Source organism: Lonchura striata, chromosome 6 (genome assembly GCF_050655825.1).
Source record: "Lonchura striata isolate lonStrDom1 chromosome 6, ASM5065582v1, whole genome shotgun sequence".
Classification (NCBI taxonomy): Eukaryota; Metazoa; Chordata; class Aves; order Passeriformes; family Estrildidae; genus Lonchura; species Lonchura striata.
In genome coordinates, this window is record NC_140708.1 from 10,884,621 (window position 1) to 10,898,426 (window position 13,806).

General features: G+C 41.8%; 1 long non-coding RNA gene across 3 annotated transcripts in view; it reads right to left on the reverse strand.

Moving 5' to 3' along the window:
- Positions 1–13,806, reverse strand: part of LOC144246565 (uncharacterized) — a 538,094-nt gene that overhangs the window by 402,835 nt on the left and 121,453 nt on the right. For all 3 annotated transcript variants that reach the window (XR_014956250.1, XR_014956249.1, XR_014956251.1), the window contains 2 exons: positions 11,436–11,562; positions 898–10,113 (listed from right to left, as the gene is read on the reverse strand). This is a non-coding gene — a long non-coding RNA (uncharacterized LOC144246565). The remainder of the gene's footprint in view (positions 1–897; positions 10,114–11,435; positions 11,563–13,806) is intronic.

The window sequence follows — 13,806 nt, forward strand, 5'->3', positions numbered from 1 at the left end:
TCATGCTCACATTGCCTGATCACCACCTGGGAGCAGATCTTCAGCAGCAATGTCATCTCCTAGAGATCCCAACTGCTTCCCTATCATTCCTGTCTCTGTTTTTTCTGTTCTCCTCATACATGCAACAATGTCATGAAAAAATATTACTGCTGCCAGTCCTATGGATGCCCAGATCTCTGGAGAGTTCTGCAGAACAGCTATTGCTGTTAGTAAACATCCTAGAAAATATACACTTCAGGTAGAAAATGCCTTCCCTATTCCAATCTATCTCTAAAGGAAAGAAATTTCTCTTTCTTGCTCATTTGCCGTTGTTTTCTCTGCCACATAAACAAGTGCTACAGGGGGAAAACTGCAATAAAAATCGCTCTTTAGAGAAGCAGAACAAATTCTGTTCTTACTGCAAAGATTTAAAAAGGAAAAAAGCCTGCACATTGAACAACAAACAAATTAAAGCGTTAAACAAAACATACTAATGTTTTTTCTAAGTTTTCTATTTATCTTCAAAATGCTTCAGTTGTTGCACACAGAATTTTAAGTAATGTATTTTCTTTAAAAAATAAGGATCATCATAATTTAAGACAAATTTGATTTTCTGGGTAAGGAAGCAGCACTCAACTTTAGAACATGAGTGATTTTCATTTAACAGATAATTGAGTTTGTAAGTCAAGTTTTAAAGTAGCTGGATCTTCAGAGCTGAGGATCTGAATGTCAGAATTTCTATTGCTTTTTTACATGTAAGCACCATTGTCTAATAGCGGCTCCACAGCTACTAACAACTCTCAAAGCCTTTAGGGCAGGACTATTTTTCCTAAGTTGTCTGATGCAGCTCTTAATTCAGGAGCAAAGGAAAAAGACAGCAATAAAATATAAAATCATAGATTGAGGCTCCATTCTTGCCTTTGGAACCTTGTCACCACTGCAGCAGCTGTAGTTCCTTGTGCTCACAGCACTGCTTTGCTGCCTGGTTGCCCATCAGTCCCGAGTCCTGGGGACACGGTGTGACACACTGGCCTTCACCACAGCCTTGGTTTGCCCAGGGGGAGAAGCCTGGCAGGATCCTGGGGAGGAGATCCTGGGGATGAGATCCTGCAGGACACAGCCAGGGCCAGCTGGCTGTGGGATCTCCACTGCTCCTGAGAAACTAAAACACCAAAACAACAAGTGATTCCTCCCACACTAGCACCAAGTCATACCTCACCAAAAGTCTACAAATTCTCCAGCCATGATTTTTTTTAGTCTTAAAATAGTAGGTGTTCCACCCCATAACAAGACACCTTATCTTGTAACTAAATACCTAAGGCTCTTCCTCAAAACCAATACCAAGGATAATTGTGTTCCAAGGAAGAATTCTCCCCAAGCTTAAATAGAATGTAAATTAAACTGCATATTTTTTCTGGAGGAGGAGGAGGCAGGCATATGGAAAGAAGGAGGTGTATTACAAGGGGAACAGCAGGCTTTCAAATTCATCTCGTCTGATACACTTTATTGTTAGAGACAGACAGAATTTAAACTATTTTAGTGAGCTAATTGCATTCTGATTTGGAGAGATGATCATATATCACAAAATTTAAGTCAGGCTCCTATATTAGAATGAATGAACAACATTCACAAACTCTACTAAATGGAATCACAAGGTGATTATGGGAACAGTCATTTCAAGCACAGAAGTCAGCTGCTTTTCCTTTTTAGTAGTGTGTAGCATCCCATTAACTCTCCCACATTGGTCAATTCCCAAGTCCTTGGCCCTGGCAACAGCAGTAACTACTCACCATAAAGTTAATCCTCCTGGGGAGAAAAGCAGTCGCCCATTTGGGCTTCTGTGACACAACTTCCCCTGTGTAACCTCCCCTGGTTTCTCCTTTCCCTGTCCCCTCACTGGACAGGTATCCCTGGTGGCCACCCCCCTTCCCCTGGAGACCAAACCCCACTGCCCAGCCCTTAGCTCCATCCCCCACCCCTTCCCCTTCTTAAGCTGTCTCCTCCACGTGGTTGTGGTCTATTTTACCTCTCTGGGTTCCCTTCAGCTACATGTTATAGCCTTTGCTGGAATAAAACCCTGCAAAAAGAGCCTTTCTTGCTTCTATCACTAAGCCAGCTGTGGTGAGTGAGGGTCTGACTGTGTTGCCTGAAGTTTATCTCAATTTGCTGTTCCACAGGAGAGGCTTGTGGGGGACGGATTTTAGGCAACAACTACTCCAACCCTGCATTTTTAATGTAGTGAGAGAATAGCTGCTATCCCACATATCACACAAAGTCTTCTGAAGTTTCTAAGACCTTGCTGCTGCAATATTCAAGCATTTCAAAGCTTTCAGTGCCTTTGTCTTCCTAACAAATCTAAAAGTTTAAGAAAATCTCATTGTCTAGAATAAAGAAAAAATGGAACTCCCTATCTATGGGGAAATAAAAGAATTTTGAAGCATCCCACTTCAAATCAGTGCTGAGACAAAAGATGCCTCCTCCCCCATCCTCCTTTCTTGTTTTTGCAAGAAAAGGATCTGCAAAATTTCATTGCATGAGAATCAGTACACACTTTCTAAATCACTGGGCATCTGAGAACATCCACAGAAGGTTTTCTGGGTAGACAGTAACAGAGATACACACTCAATTCAAAAGGTGGCTGCTGGATCCTCTGTTCCACAAGGAAAACCAAACCTTTTTTTCTTTAAAAAAGTCATTCCCACTTCAAGCTAACCATCACACTGCTGTGGTTTTGGGGTAGAAAGAGGAGAAAGTGCAAAATTACAAAGGGGCTTCTTAGGTTTGGATGACCTTATTTTGAGTCTCCAGGAATGGGCCTCACAATCCAAGTGCTGATTTTAACATTTACATTTCTCATCATCGTCTAGTAATTTCTAGAGCCAGCACACTAGCTATGATTCAGAACTGCACCAAGCAATAGACAACATGAAGAAAAGATATCTCTGAAGTCCCAGCCCTTTCTTCTGGGGTTTGACCCTGAACTCAAGTCTGCTAATATAAAATTCTATTTCAACACCTGAAAGTCACTCCTGGGCTTCTACACTGCAATATTTGACAGTACGTAAATTCCAGCTTCTTTTCTGGCAAGGATTGAAGAGGTGGACATCCAAGTGCACTTCACACAGTGATTTTCATGCAAAAATCACAGCTGTTCCCTGGGAACTAAAACTTTGATTTTCACTGAAGCACCCATGTGAGCATCCAGCAGCAAGCCATGAAAGCAGAGTTTATTCTTGCTCACCCCATTCCTGTCCCTGGAGCTCCCACTCCTTACACACAGAGCAGGACAGCACACTTTCCTCTGATGGCCACAGAAACAGCAAAAACAGAAAAATGGTGCAGAATCTCATGATCTGACATGAAACCCTGCTGGCCAGTCCCACTGTGCATTACAGCAGCAGAGTCCCCAAGACTCTTTCTTTTTTTACTGTCATTTTGGTTTCCCTCAGGACAACCTGATATCACTTCAGTTTTATTCCCAGACTTAGAGGGTTTTTTTGTTAATTCAGTTTCAAACACTGCACTGAATTTACATCAGAACATGTTACAGCTTCACATAATGTGCTTTCATGTAAGCTGTATCTTTATAGGCTTTGGGGTTTTTTTGCCTCCAAAAGGACCCCAGGGTGGCAAATCCAGTCATGTTCCAGTGCTGCAATCAAGCTATATTACTGCTGTGATTCCAGTGTGTGTTCCCATGTGCAAAGTCATTGCTGCCTTGTCTGCCTAACACTGCATTGCAAGGTTTTCTTCTGATCCTCAGAAGCAGAGTGATCTGGTTTGTTCCTTTGATAATACTTAATGCATGGGAGAGCAATGGGTGCTCCTGCTCCTCCATTAAATGCCACAGGAGCCTGGGTAATTCACTTGTTCAGGCTTTGAAAAGCACAGAAATACACCTTCATTTTCTAAGATTTTTTGTAGGAGCCTCGTGACATATTCCAAGGGCTGGTAGCAGGGGGACAGCTGTGAATGTCACTCCCTTTCGTATAAGAAATCCTAATATGATCCATATATTGATACTTTCAGGTTAGCTCTTAATACAAGACTATTTTCACACACTCTCAGCTTCAAAGGCAGAAAGGTACAAGAGTTAACAGCTTTCCCACACTTCGGCATAATGAAACCCCTTGTTTTTGAGGGAGTGCTCACATCCAGCACAGCCCCAAGAGTCTGTCCACACCCAGGGGAAGGCTGCAGGAAAATCCATCATCCCAAGGACTCAATCTTGTGCAACTAAAGTGATGAGGCCCAGAAACAACCCTGGCTCCTTGTGCTCGTCCTGTGAACAAGCAGGGAGGTGAGAATGACAGGCAACAGCTCCCAGCACCCTTCCACACTTGGCCATGATGATAAAATACTCATGAGTTGGTAACAAGCCCAGCAGCCTCCTCCAGGCTGGAGCTATCAATCAGCTCCAGCACAAGCTCCACACAGTATTTGCAGAGAAATCCAAGAACCCTAAACCATCCCAGCCAGCTTTACTAATAATTATTTTCTCTTTTGCTTTTACATAAGTGGAGTTACCTGAGCCACAGCTCAACCTAAACATTTTCTAGATATGCCTTATAATTCGACTGGCTCAAAATAAACACCTAAGAAGCCCCAGGAAGGCTCTTAATTTTTCTGCAAAATAAGGATATTCAAACTTTTCACATGACTGTTTTCTTTGCTCCACAAATTCTAACTTATCCATACATGTTATTTCCATCCTTCAAAGTAAGAGTTGCATATAAATGGAAGAAGAGTTCAAAAATGGCACCACTGCTGTTAGAGCATGAGCAGACTATAGCAGCAGCACTTTCTAAAAACATGTCTGGGGAGTGCCTAGAAACTCCAGTGAGGAGCAAGCCCTTACTATGCTGCGTTGTACAGAAACACAGAAAAAGCCTTGCTGCTGCCTCACAGAATTCTAGGCTAATATTTTGTTCTTTTTACTCCAACATCTTTACTCACTACCATACTGCAGCTGGCTGGGATGATAGTTTTAAACCTCTCCTACAGTAGAGAATAGGAATCAGTAAGGAAAAAATTGCTTTTATAGTTGCTGCTTGTAAATGTAGTTACTAGTAACTGTACCTGTTATAGTGACAACTAGTTGCTTATAGAAACCAGACTTTCTACCTATTTTTAAGCTAGAAGCAGATGTAATGGTATAAGAAAAGAGACAAAACAGAGGTATTCTCTCCTTTCTAGGTGGAAGTTATTGAAAGCTATTACATCAGAAGTTTATAATCAAGGTATCAATGGTTCATGGTCTCATTTCCCAAAGGTTTGTCAAATGACTAAGAATGTACTTCATCATAAAACAGCACAAAGCCATATCCTGCAGCAAAATTAAATCTGGCTTAAATAATCTTATTTCTCCATACTTTCTTCTTTTGCAGGATGAAGTGCTCTCTCAGTGCCTCCCTTTGTAATCAGTGCTGTCAGCTGAAGCTTTCAGATATCACACAGCATTTAGCCCATGATGAGGATTATTTCCTTCAAGTATTTTAAGCAGAAGTAAAAGCAGCTATGATGCAAATGGCATGAATAAAGGGTACAGTGTGCAGTCTGCATTGCCTGTCAGCTAAGCTGTTGGTGCTGTCAGGAAGCAAGTCTCAGACTGTTGGATCAGGAGCTGCTCATCCTCCATGGGGCTGCCAGGTGATCAGCCCTGCTGGGTGCTCGCTTGGGTTTCTCGGGGCAAAAGCAGCAGGTAGAGAGATGAAGAAATGCTATTTTGGCAGCAGCCATGAAAGATGGCATGACTAAGACATGGCTCTTAAGTAAACACGTTTATCCTGTTTTACAGAGCACAGTCTCCTAACAAAGCCCATCCATACCCACATCGGGATAATGTTTGAGCTCTGTGGCTGCTGTGTTTCTGCTGGAGCTTAAATGGGCTTTGCATCCATCTCAGGGAGTACAGCTCCTCCCTGTTAGAGGTGTAAGCTGGTCCCTGCCAGCAGGATGCTTTTTTGCAGTAGGGAAGGTCATGCCCATGGAGACAGTGTGAGGAGGTGACATCCTCCCTAGAAAGGCACCATGCTCCAGTGGATGAAGGAGCTCTTTTTGCAGAGCCTTCCATTGCTCTGGAGGGCCTTTTGCAACAGTGTGTAAATTCTACATGCCACAGACTCAACATTTTTATCTCTTTCTTTAAAAGCTGTGTTAGAAATGATGGCTCCACACCCAGATTTTTGGTTGGGACCTTTGATAAATATTTGCATGACATTAACCTACTGGCTCATGTTTTGGCCCTAAACATGAACATCAGGAACACTGTTCCAGGCAATATCACATGAACCCTGCTGCTTTCTGGGAAACTCAGGAATGCACATTTATTTCACTGCTGAGCTTGCTTCTCCTGCACATCACCTACATTTTCACTTCAACTTCTCTGATACATTGAATGATTTTGGTGCATTGATAATGGAGGTGAGGAAAATTCAGTCTTAACATGACAAAAGTTGCCCAAGGTCTAACAATTCTAGCTCTACTAGATGTGACAGACCAGAGAGAATTAGAGAAAATATTTTTGCTGTTAAAAAAAAAAAAAGTATTCTCTTTCTGCAGCATTTCAGAGCCAGTATGGCACTAGGAACAAATATCTGCTCCCATTGGAGATAGGATCAGAATCCTCCCTGCAGGAGTTCAAAACAACCATATGGAGTTGATCCAAAGTCTGTTTGGAAATCAGTGGGAGCTTTTAGACCATTTCTGGTGTGTGTTGGAACAGCTCATTGGCTCCCAAAGAAGAATTGTAAAGATGAAGAACATCCGAACCCTAACTCGCAGTTTTATTGATTCATAAACAAGTTTTACTGCGCAAAAAAATGTTTCTAGTGGCTTTTACTTATTTAGCTGAGTTTTCCCATATCCTGACATACTTAAATTTCTGCTGGAAAACAAAGCAGCAATGACTGAATCAACAGCTGCACTTTAGTGATAAGGGATCAATGAACTAGTTGTGCAGGCTGTTGCTGTTCAGTGTCTGCCAACAAAACTAAACTTCTGTGGCTGTGAAGGACTAATTCTAACTAGGCATAGCTGTACTTCATACCATACATTTCTGGAGTTTACTATCACCTCTTTAATTCTGATGCAGCATTTGAAAAAGGGAGAAGAAAGAGTTACAGTAATTTTGAATCACAGTTGCTTAAACTGTCTCACAAAAGAGCAAAAAGCTTTTAGAAGTGAAAAATTTTTCACATAGCTAACAGATACAAAGAGAATTGATAAAAAACTAATGACAATGCCAGAGAAAATGGTGAGAAGTATAATGTTGAATAAGTTATTTTTCACTCTGTCCTGCCTCAGGATGCAGAAATATAGAGCCTAAGGAAAGATGTCAGCAAGGCATCTAGGTCATGAAGTTCTCTTGTATGTTTCTTCCAGGCACTTAAGGAAAACTCATTGGAAAAAGCCTTGGCTAACTTTATCAGTGCTGCTTTTAACTTTATATTTCTGAACAGACTTGTGCATTGCATACATCCAGAACACTTCTGGCTGTACAGTGCAGTGCACACCAGTAAAGGAGTCTGCTAGCAGCAAGAGCCCTGTTTTATACTTCCCAGAACAAGAAACAATGCTTGTTCTTGTTACTGGGATGAAGATAAGGAACAGAACACCAAAAAATTAAAAGCATTATGAAAATTGAGCAATCCATGCAGTCCTTTCCAAAGATAATTTCTAACTAAATGTTTCTTTTTGGTCCATGCTCACACTTCATTTCTTTCCTGCAGCATCCCTCCCTTGCAGGAATCCAACAGGAATACAACAGAAGTACACTGCACATCCTGTCATCTTGAGCAGGGCAGGTGGCACTGAATTCTGGGCCACAGCTGATGTGGACACATCCTCCAGCCCAGCAATGTTCCTGGGCTGCCTGCAAGCTAGGGCAGGAGATGGGTCTGGAGGTCAAGGATAAGCAGAAGGGTTCTGACTTTCTCTGTTGGCTGTGCACACTCCTTCAGAGGAATCTCTCCCAGAAAGGATCAAGAGAAGCAAAAACCCTTTAAGCAGGTGGTACATTACAAATGGGATGCCAGAGTGTAAGAACTAAAGTGTCTTGAATTAAGGGACACCACCAGTGACAATGAAAATTCTGTATCTGAAAGCTAAACACTGCTACGTAGCACCTGACCCCAAGAACTGAGGAGGGAACAGCTGGGGGCATCACTTCCCCTGGAACATTTGTCAGGGCAGTTTCTCTCCTTTTGTAACTTTCTGTATCCTTTTTCCAGCAACAACATCCTGGCATCAATTATTGAAACTAATACCAAGTCCGTCACACACGTTTTCTTCAAGTGTGTGCAAAGAGAGAAACTGGGATTAGAGGAAAAGAAAATCCACCCCTGTACAACTGGAGGCTTTTGGAGGTAGGTGCTGCCTGCCCATCCCTAGGCCCAGCTGCTGTACCAGAAGCCAACAATCACTTCTGTGCTACAAAATGAGGCAACCCTGTTCATTGCAGGCAGGTTGAATGGATTAGGCAATTCAATTTTTGCAATACCAAAGTGACACCCATACAGATATTGCTGCCTTTCTCTTGAGAAACAGCAGAAAACTCAATCTTCTCAGATCCACTTTAAAGGAGAGGTGAAATAATTCAGAAAAAAATAAAATCTCTTCCCTAGGAATATAGTTGGTTTCAAAGTCTTTTGTGCCGAAATGTTATGACACACATGCACACACTCACCAGGCTAGGAGCTGTCAACATCAGGTAAGACCCCCTCTGGCTCATATCTCCTCTTCAAGGCAGCACTGTAACAAAGAATGTCTGCTTCGTAATGCTACAGTGGTTTGAAGGAGTTCCTGACTGATTTTGGCAACAAAATGAGAGGTGACAGGAAACAGTCACTTTCATATGATAAACTTCATGGAGGAAGACAAAGAAAAGATTCCAGACCTGAGAGGGATTGGGAAGTACAATGGAGACAGTGTTCATCAATACACAATTGGATACACAATAAAAATAGGAGTACATGAAAAATAGGAGTTCCTGGCTTGCTTTGGTGACCAGTTGAGAAATGTTATCAGCCCAGCCTCAAGAGTGCCACAAGGCATCAGCTAAAATCTCTTTTTCCAGCACTTACAGGGAAACAGTATTCTGACATGGAGCTCTCATTCTTTGAATTTTTTTTTCTCATTGTTGTTGAAATTGAGCTATTTCAGCATCAGGGTGGCAAAATGAAGAATTCCAGTGGCAGTGTGGTTTTCAGCTTTCCTGCTGATCTCCAGTCCCTCTCTGGGACAGGCCTTAAGCGCTCTTTGCTACACCCAGGCATGGCTGAACCAAAGGCAGGAAAAGGTATTTTGCCATACCTTCTTAGTGTGGGAAGTAATAATATTGTTATATTTATGTTACAAATTTCATCCTATAAACCTTCAACACAACAAGAAATCCGAGCTGCACAGAATGATCTGTGCCACTCAAGGATATTTTTGGATGAAATGCAGCTACATCTTCATATAAAAGTGGGTAACTCTCAATTGAAATGGGGAGTGCTGCAGTCCCAAGTAGAATATTTTGCTCTAAATAGGAGCTTTGCCAATATAGAAAGGGCTACTCAAAAGGATTTCCACTGTTGTCTGCATCTGTCCAAACTACTGCCAAACCCCTCTTTGAATTGACCATTTCATAAATGTTTGCCAGTATTTTACAAAACAAGATTACTTCAGTAGTCTTATTTGCGTATTTAATTAATTTAATTTAATTTTTAAATTAATTTAATTAAATTGAATTAGGATTTTGATGATGCCCTCATGATTTGTGCCTGAAAATAGCTGTTGGCTTTGGCAACATGTGCTGACCATCTGACCTTCACCCTGGCAGAGTTTCTCCTCTTCTTTTCCCACCAACCAGTTCCAATCCCTCTCAGCCCTCAGTACCTGCAGTGCTGACACTCCAGTCCATGGCATTTAATGCCATGATTGTGTTTGTGAGCAGGCACTGGCAGCAGCTCCTCATGCCTGCAGCACCACGTTTCCTCCCAGACAGCTTTCCCAGTGAGCACAGCACCACACCTGCACCTCTGGGCGTGCTGGGACGTTCCACACTTGCCTTTGCACCTTCCCCGTGCCTGCAGTGCCTCTCACCAGGCTGCCTGACAGCACCTTGACATTTAGAATGTGATGCAATTCTGCCTGCAAAAAACATAATAAAGATTGCTGTGAATTTAAAGTGGTCGCTTCTGTCAACCACAAACTAAATTGAAATGGAATGCAGTATTTCCCTACATCATGATATCCATATGCTAATGGCAAGAGATTATGTCTGGTTTAAGATTTATCAAAGTAAACTCAATGCATTTCATAAGCATCTCAGTGCTGCCTATCCAAAGTGATGTGCTCTGCCAAATACGTACTGTATCAAATAAAAGCTCCTAGATAGTGAATATACTTGAGGCATTTACCAAAAATAACACATTTTTTGAACCTCACTGATTTAAACCAACTTAGCATTTCACCTTGTAGTTTAAATAAAACAATCAATATAAGTTCTCTGGTGACATTTTAATTATCTTCAAAATGGATTAAAAATAGTTGGGGTCAATTTACTGGGGTAATAAAGTAGGTGAAAAAACACATTTATATTTTAAGTCTTGTAATTTTCCCAGCACACTGACATAACACTGATCAAAAATTTAGTAAAAGGCATGCAGAGCTGAGTGGTTCTAGGACTGCTTCTGATAAATAAATGCCACATTATATGTGCATTCACGGCTCAAATAGATTCTGAATATCATTAATACACAGACATTTTTACTCGGTACTTTACTCTAGTAAAGTAGACTTACTGGGAAAAATATAGGTAAACAGCTGAAGTAAGGACCCTCTCCAGTGACAACACATTTTTCCCCTCTCTCTCTCCTCTTCATCACAACACAGCTACACTCTGTAAGCTAACTGAAAATAAGGCAGAATGATATCATTGCACTTTTACTTTGTGGTTATGATTTTTAGATTTATAATTTACTTTTCCAGTACATGCACTCAACATGATCTGTCTCTGCTCTTAAGTACAATACCAATTTAAACTCTAAGTTACAGATCCTTCTGAAGTCAGACTGGGCCTAAGGCTTAGTTTAGCTCAGATAAAGGCACTTGAACTTAGGTGTTCACATGCACTCCTTGTCTTTAGGGTCTCACTGTAACCCCAATTCAGTGCAGTCAGAGACCATCTAAACATGACAAGTCTGTCACAGTGGCCTCCAGCTGCCCCTCTGCTGTATCCAACAAAATTTTAGGTGCTCCTGGGCCTCCAGCTGAAGGTACAAAAAGACACAGATCCTCCCTGAATGGCCCACACCTGCCAGGTGTGTGCAGACATTGTGGATCCTGCAGGGCATCCCAGCCAGCTGTGCTGACACAAGCAAACCCCTCTTCAGCACCTGTTTCATGAGCCCATCTGCCTTACGGATCTACTAATGGGAGCAGAGACACTTGACTGCCAAGCAGACACTTACTGTGACATCTGTGGTGTTCCTGGGGTCAGTCCCAGGGGTCAGCCTGAAGAGAGATCCTGATGCATCCATAAGAAGAACAGCATCAACAAAACCCAAACTTCTTTGTTCAGACTCCCGGATGAGCTGCCTGAAAACCAGAATAATGCTTTTTCTTGAAGTTCAAAATGTGTTTTTTGCAGTCTCATTTTCTGAGCAGGTTGAAATGGATGACAATATCCCCCTTGGCTACTGCCCTCAAAAATGAGATCACCCTCAGAGACATGGCACTGCCATTTTCAGAACAAGTGCTGATTAAAGGGTGAGAGTGTAAGCCACAGAACAAAATGGGTTTTCCAGCACACAGCCGTAGGCAACTACAACTATTTGAGGCTTCATTTACAGCAGAATAGAGAGGGCAACTTTTGTAAGCTGTTAGTATATCCAGCAGTGATAATTAAAGCTGATTAATGCTCACCAGTCAGCAGCAAAAACAAAAAAGGCAGTTTTGCAAGGCTGCCACATCCAGAAGGCACAAACATCTCACACAACAGCTGGGGCCCAGAATGGCAAAACTCTTTGCACCACCTCAAGCAAATGGCAGAGTATCTCCTGAAAAAGTGTTTTGTACTCTGCAAGTTGGATAATGAGACAACCACATACTTGTAAATTAATTTTTAATAGGTGTAACTTATTAGCAAAATGCTGCACAGCCAAATTCTGCTTTCCAAACACATAGCAGCTTCTGCTATTCTCTTTACCTTCAATTTCTCCCTCTGCCTTACATAGAAAATAAAGCAAAATGGGCCCCTTTCTTTCTTCTGTATTCACCCTAGAATGCAGCACAGTGCACCTGTTTCTAGTCTTGCATTTTATTTTCTGGTGTTAGGAAATTCAGTGTTTCATATTCTTTACTGATAAAATAATACTTGAGCAGGCTGAAAAATGTGATTTCATATTAGTCCATTTGGGAAGGACATCCTGCACCTGAACGTGTGCATGTGTGAACCCAAGGGCTTCTGGTGCCTCTAAAATATAAATTACAGTTATTTCTGCATTTCTGCCATGGTTAAAGAGGCAGAACTCAGAGTCCCCTTGGATACATACCTTGAGAAAACCAGGTGAAGTCTTTCTGCCTAAAATTCTCTGGGATAGCACAGCAGGCAAAAAAAATCATAGCTAAAAACTACTTTCTGTATCTGATCTGATTCTTTACTGAAGTATGACTTAGAGTTCTTTTCGCAAGAGACTTGGAGAAGTATTCCACAGAATTAAAGCTCTATTTCCTATGAAATATGCTAAAGAATAACAGTTCCCAGGCAGTTTTCCAAACAGAAAAAAAAGCTACAACATTTTTTCCTTGGATTTATAGCATTTACAGTGTTTGCTGCATAGAGGAATAATGTAAATAGCATTTCTAGTACTACACTGAACAAAATTACCAGAGTCCACCTGCTCTGGAGTTTTCTTTGCAGGCTTCCCATCTTTCCCTACTCTGGTGCAGTTTATATGTAGGATTGAAATATTTTCATAGAGACACAACAGATAAGTAAATCTTCTCTGTTCCTGTGCATTCACTGCTCTTTTAAGTGCCACAGTAGGTCCATAAAACTCCTGCAGTATCCTGGACATAACAGAGGTCAGTTCTGGAAAACAGATCTGGCAAAGCTCTGCCTTTCACCCCAGGTAGATTTGGCTCTCACAGTCAGCACACACTTTAGACCTCTGCTGATCAGCCCATAAGAGTGTTTCCAAGAGAAAGTTCTATACCATCACAAAGTGATCGACTCAGTTCTTAGAGGATGCTTGGAATGACTACCCAGGCTGTCTGCCCACAGGAACACTCCATGGAGATTGATGGGAAATAAAGGTTTGGGTGTCTAGTTAGTTCTTGAGGCTCAGAGGCTCTTCTGGATCAGCATGTTTGCCTGTGTCAAAAGGAAGATACCTGTACACTTAAATTCCTGCCCATGCAAGCTTGGCTGTGTCAACTACAGGGAAAACATAGTTTAAAAAACAGAATTAAAAAAAATCTTTAAAAACCCAAGCAGAGAGCTACTCTAACTGGAGACGGTGAATCCCTTGCTGAGATGCACAAATAATAAGGTGTGTGTCCCTGCTCAGCACCTGCTCACACAGCCCAAAGGACTTGTGCTGTGTCCTGCCCCTCACACAAGTATTTCTGCTGCAATTCCATCTCAGAGGCACTGTCCCTTTCCTCTCCTTCCCTACTGCACTATATGTTCTAGTCAATCATAGGGCTCCCTGAGTAATAATCCTGGTGCGCTCTCTGCCCTCTCCCTGCTGCACTTCACTATGGAAATCCCAGTATTTGTGTTTTCTCATCTATTTAGCGAGATATCTTAGCTGCTTTAATTGAAACTATCAAGCATCA